Consider the following 5,673-nt stretch of genomic DNA (forward strand, 5'->3'; position numbering starts at 1 on the left):
TTTCACACCTTCCTCTCCCTCCTCATTCAGCCTACCTCCTCTTGGTCACCTGGAGAAGAGGGTGAGGCTGAACAGGATTCCCTTCTCTCATCCCAGTTGTCATGGTATAAATCCAGCAGACAGGCCCCTCCCCTTTCCTTAGCTTTGTCAGTCACCACGAGTCTGAGGAGTGAGAGGAAATGACTAAAAATTAAACCTCCTGCGTTGCAGTGAGGAGCTATCGCCCATTTTTAGCACCTTATAATGTGAAAATGTCTCCCAGCAGGACTTCTCCCCTCCCTGTTTGTTTAGTTTATGCCATCAAGAGGATGGACACAATTTTCTTGAATTATCCTTGCCAGACGCTAAATAACATATCAAAGCTTAGTCCTTCTGAATTTTTACTACTTTTAATTTTACTTTTGTTTTTCTTATAACCAGGGCCATGGGGCTAAGCAAATCCAATATAAACTATTACACTATCTCACTTAGAAATGATTTAAAAAAATACACCAGTCAAGGAGCTAGGCAAGAGGCTTCTACAGCCCAGGGTGGTCACTAGATTCAGAACTGAATCCAAAGAAGTTTCCTTTAAGGGCACACTGGCTAAGGCTGAATTTTAGAGAAAGGGAGGGCTTAAATTTAGATCCTACCAGATTCTCTGTAGAAGTTGTCCCACATTTTTTTCCAGTACTTAGAACAGTGCTCGGTACACAGTAAGTGTTTAACAAATACCATCATTATTATTACTAGTTTTTATAGGCAGAGAGTGTATTGTCCTTTACTAAGTGCTTAGTACAGTGCTATGCACACAGTAAGTGTTCAAAAAATTTAATGAATTCACTGACTTAGAAGGAAACATCTTATACTGGAGCTTCTGGAATGGGAGGCAGCACATTCCAGTGGAATGGAACTGGAAATCAGGAGACATGGGTTCGACACTCAGATCCACCACTGGTCTGCTGTGTGACCTTCTGCAAGTCTTTTAACCTTTCTGGGCCTCAGTTTCCTCAACTGAAAAATGGGGATAAGATAAATTGTTAGCCCTAAGAGAGATAAGGATTGTGTCCAGTTGGGTATCCTTGTAAACCCTGCAGTATTTAGCACACACTAGGCTCTTAATAAAGTTCCCGGAAGGATCTGGGTTCTAAATCTGGCTCTGCCACTGGCCTGCTGTGTGACGTCGGTCAAGTAAATTCACTTCTCTGTGCCTGATACCTCATCTGTAAAATGGGGATTAAGATTGTGAGGCCAGTGTGGCACAGGGACTGTTTCCAAGTTGATTATCTTATATCTACCCTAGTGCTTAGAATTGTGCCTGGCACATAGTAAGTGCATAAAATATAATAATAATAATGGTATTCGTTAAGTGCTTACTATGTGCAAGGCACTATACTAAATGCTGGAGTGGATACAAGGAAATTAGGCTGGACATAGTCCCTGTCTCACGTGGGACTCACAATCTCAATTCCAAATTTACAGATGAGGTAACTGAGGCATAGAGAAGTGAAATGACTTGCCCAAGTAACACAGCAGACAAGTGCCTGAGCTGTGATCAGAACTCATGACCTTCTGACTCCCGGGCCCATGCTCTATCCACTACACCATGCTACTTCTACAATAATCATTATGATATTTACTATGATTTATGATATGATACTGTGTGCCAGACCCTGTACTAAGTGCTGGAGTCGATACAAGCTAATTAGGTTGGACACAATCCCTGTCCCATGTGAGGGTTCACAGCCCCAATCCCCATTTTCCAGATGAGGTAACTGAGGCACAGAGAAGTTAAGTGACTTGCCCAAGGTCACACAACAGACAAGTGGTTGAGCTGGGATTAGAACCTATGACCTTCCAACTCCCAGGCCTGTGCTCTATCCACCTTTCCAGCAGCTCTAAGACATCTGACTAGAATCCTGTAGACTGTAAGCTCCTCAAGGGCAGGGATTGCATCTACTGACCCTATTATATTATTTCCCAAGTGCTTAGTACAGTGCTTTGCACGCAGTAAGCACTCAATAGATACCATTGATTGACTAGGTTCGAGCTTCCTGGGTGTCCCGTTGGGGAGTGGCAGGGACATTTGACATAAGGGGGAACTGACATCTGAGTCCATCTGTCCCTTTGCATTGGGTAAAGTGGTCCACCAGCACAGTGCTAACTAGTACAGTAAGTGATCAGTAAATAGAACTGTGCGTGGCACATAGTAAGTGCTAAACAAAAACCATTATTATTATTATTAGTTACCACTGATTGATCAGCACAATGGGCTGTGGCTTACTCAGTCTTTCTGCTGCTTCACAGGCACACACTTTGCTTCGAAGGAAATTTTGTGGGAGGAAATTCTGCCTGTGCTTTGAATCTGGTCAAGCTGAAAATGAAGTGCCAAGCTAATATTAGCAGGAATTGTCCTCCGTGGATATAAATTCAATACTTAAATCCTTCCTCTAATCTTGCCAAAGAAACAGTGTTGCCAGCTCACCCCTCCGGACGACAGACTTAATTTCATCCTTCTCCCCTCAATCTCTCTGTCCATCCTTCCCCTCAGCTTGATGCTATTCCTGGGTGGCCTCCATTCCCTGGAGTTCAGCAGTTTGGTGAGGAGGTCCTGCTTTAGACTGTAAGCTCGTTGTGGGCAGGGAATGAGTCTGTTGTATTCTCCCAAGTACTTAGTACAGTGCTGGGTACACAGTAAGCATTCAGTAAAATTGATTAATAATGTTGGTATTTGTTAAGCGCTTACTATGTGCAGAGCGCTGTTCTAAGTGCTGGGGTAGATACAGGGTAATCAGGTTGTCCCCCGTGGGGCTCACAGTTAATCCCCATTTTACAGATGAGGTAACTGAGGCACAGAGAAGTGAAGTGACTTGCCCACAGTCACACAGCTGACAAGTGGCAGAGCAGGGATTCGGACCAACGACCTCTGACTCCCAAGCCCGTGCTCTTTCCACTGAGCCACACTGATTGACCGAGGTGAGGGCAGAGAGGTCTTGTTCCTGGTGGCCGAGATCAGGAAGTTGTTTCGGGAGCTGCAGCCGTGGGTTCTGCTCTGACCTGCAATTGCACATCTCCTCTTGCCTTTACTTCATCTGGATGTTTTGTCAACACTCATGTACAACATATCTAAAATAGAAGGCCTCAGCTTCTCTCCTAAACCCAATCTTTCCCTTTACTTTCCTATCTCAGTCAAAAGCACTAATCAGTGATAGTTATCAAGGGCAACTGTGTGCAGAACACCATACCAAGTGCTTGGAAGAGTACAGCAGAGTTGGTAGACACATCCCCTGACCACCACTAGCTTACAGGCGAGGGCCATCATCCACCGTGTCCCAGAAGTCCAGCATCTAGATGTCATTCTTGACTCTTCATTATCATTCAACTCCCATTCAATCTAGTCTTAAATCCTGCCAGTTCTTCCTGCAAAACACTTCCTGGATCGGCTCCTTCCCTTCCATTAATTCATTCATTCAATCATATTTTTTGAGCGTTAACTGTGTGCAGAGCACTGTACTAAGCGCTTGGAAAGTACAATTCGGCAACGAATAGTACGCAACAAAAAGCCCACAGTCTAGAAGGGGGATGACGGACAACCAAACAAAACAAGTAGACAGGCATCAATAACATCAATATAAATAAATAGTATTTTTATATATATAGTTATAGATATATAATCCAACAAACCTCTACCACCCTGACATAATAATAATGTTGCTATTTGTTAAGCACTTACTATGTGCCGAGCACTGTTCTAAGCTCTGGGGTAGACCCAGGGGAATCAAGTTGTCCCACGTGGGGCTCAAAGTCTTAATCCCCAATTTACAGATGAGGTAACTGAGGCACAGAGAAGTTAAGTGACTTGCCCAAAGTCACACAGCTGACAAGTGGCCGATCCGGGATTCAAACCCATGAACTCTGACTCCAAAGCCCGTGCTCTTTCCACTGAGCCACGCTGCTTCTCATGTCTTTACCCCAGCTAGGCTTTGCATTGATCTCCTTGCCAATCAATCTAGCTATCCATCAGTTGTAATTATTGAGTGCTTACTGTGTGTAGAGCACTGTACTAAGCGCCTGGGAGAGTACAGTATAACAGAGTTGGTAGACACATTCCCTGCCAACAACGAGTTTCCAGTCTAGAGGGGGAGACCAACAGTGCAAGGGTGACACAGAAGGGCGAGGGAGAAGGGGAAAAGAGGGCTTAGTTGGGGAAGGCCTGTTGTAGCGGAGATGTGACTTTAATAAGCCTCTGAAGGCAGGGAGAGTGACCACTTGGATGTGAAGCAGGGAGCGCATTCCAGGATGGAGACAGGATATGGACAAGCAGGGGTCAAATGTGAGACAGACAAGATCACAAGGTACAGTGAGTAGGTGAGTGTTTGGGGAGCAACGTGAACATGCTGGGTTGTAGTAGGAAATCAGTGAGGTAAAATAGGAGGGGACTACATGAATGAGTGCTTTAAAACCAATAGTAAGGAGTTCGATGTGGAGGTGGATGAGTAGTGACTGGAAGTTCTTGAGGAGTGGGGAAACATAGCCTGAGCTTTTTTTAGAAAAACAATCAGGGCAGCAGAGTGAAGTATGGACTGAAGTAGGCAGGGAGGTCATGAAGGAGACTGATGCAGTAGTCAAGGGAGGATAAGATGTTTGGGTCAACATGGAAGCAGTTTGGAGAGGAAAGGGTGGATATTGGCAATGCTGGGCAGGTAGAACCAACAGGATTTGGTGACAGATTGAATAAATAGGTTGAAAGAGAGAGATGAGTTGAGCATAATGACAAGGTTATGGGCTTGTGAAAGGGAACATGGTACCAACTCTATTATATTGTACTCTCCCAAGTGCTTAGTACAGTGCCCTGCACATAGTTATTGCTCAATAAATATGACTGGAAGTGTCAACCATGATGGGAAAGTCATGGTGGGGATAAGGTTTGGGTGGGAACATGAGCAGTTTTCTTTTGGACATGATACATTTGGGGTGTCAGTGGGACATCCAAGTAGAGGCAAGAAGATGTATAAAACTGTAGAGAAGGACTGGAGATGAAGATTTGGGAATCAAGCAGCACGGCTCAGAGGAAAGAGCACGGGCTTGGCAGTCAGAGGTCATGGGTTCAATCCTGATTCAGCCACTTGTCAGCTATGTGACTTTGGGCAAGTCACTTAACTTCTCTGTTCCTCAGTTACCTCATCTGTGAAATGGGGATTAAGACTGTGAGTCCCATGTGGAACAACCCGACCACCTTGTATTTTCTCCAGCACTTAGAACAGTGCTTTGCACACAGTAAGTGCTTAACAAATGCCATCATTATTATTATTATTAGTAATGGTAGTTGAAGCCATGGGACCGAATGAGTGAGTGTATATGGAGAATAAAGAGGGACCCAGCCAGAAGTGATCCTTGAGGGACCCCCTCCCCCGCCCCCAGTAAGAGGGAGGAAGGCAGAGCAGAAACCACTAAAAAAGACTGAAAATGAATATCCAGAAAGATAATAGGAGAATGAGGAGAGGACAGTATAAGTGAAGCCAAGATTTAGCTACGTTTTGAGGAGAAGGGGGCGGTTCACAGTGTTGAAGGCAGCTGAGAGGCGATGAGGATTAGGATGGAGTAGATGGAATTGGATATGGCAGGAAGGAGATCATCGGTGACCTTTGAGAGGGTAGTTTTGGTAGACTGAAGGGGGCGGGGGCCCGATTGGAG

This window comes from Ornithorhynchus anatinus, chromosome 4, assembly GCF_004115215.2.
Source record: "Ornithorhynchus anatinus isolate Pmale09 chromosome 4, mOrnAna1.pri.v4, whole genome shotgun sequence".
NCBI lineage: Eukaryota > Metazoa > Chordata > Mammalia > Monotremata > Ornithorhynchidae > Ornithorhynchus > Ornithorhynchus anatinus.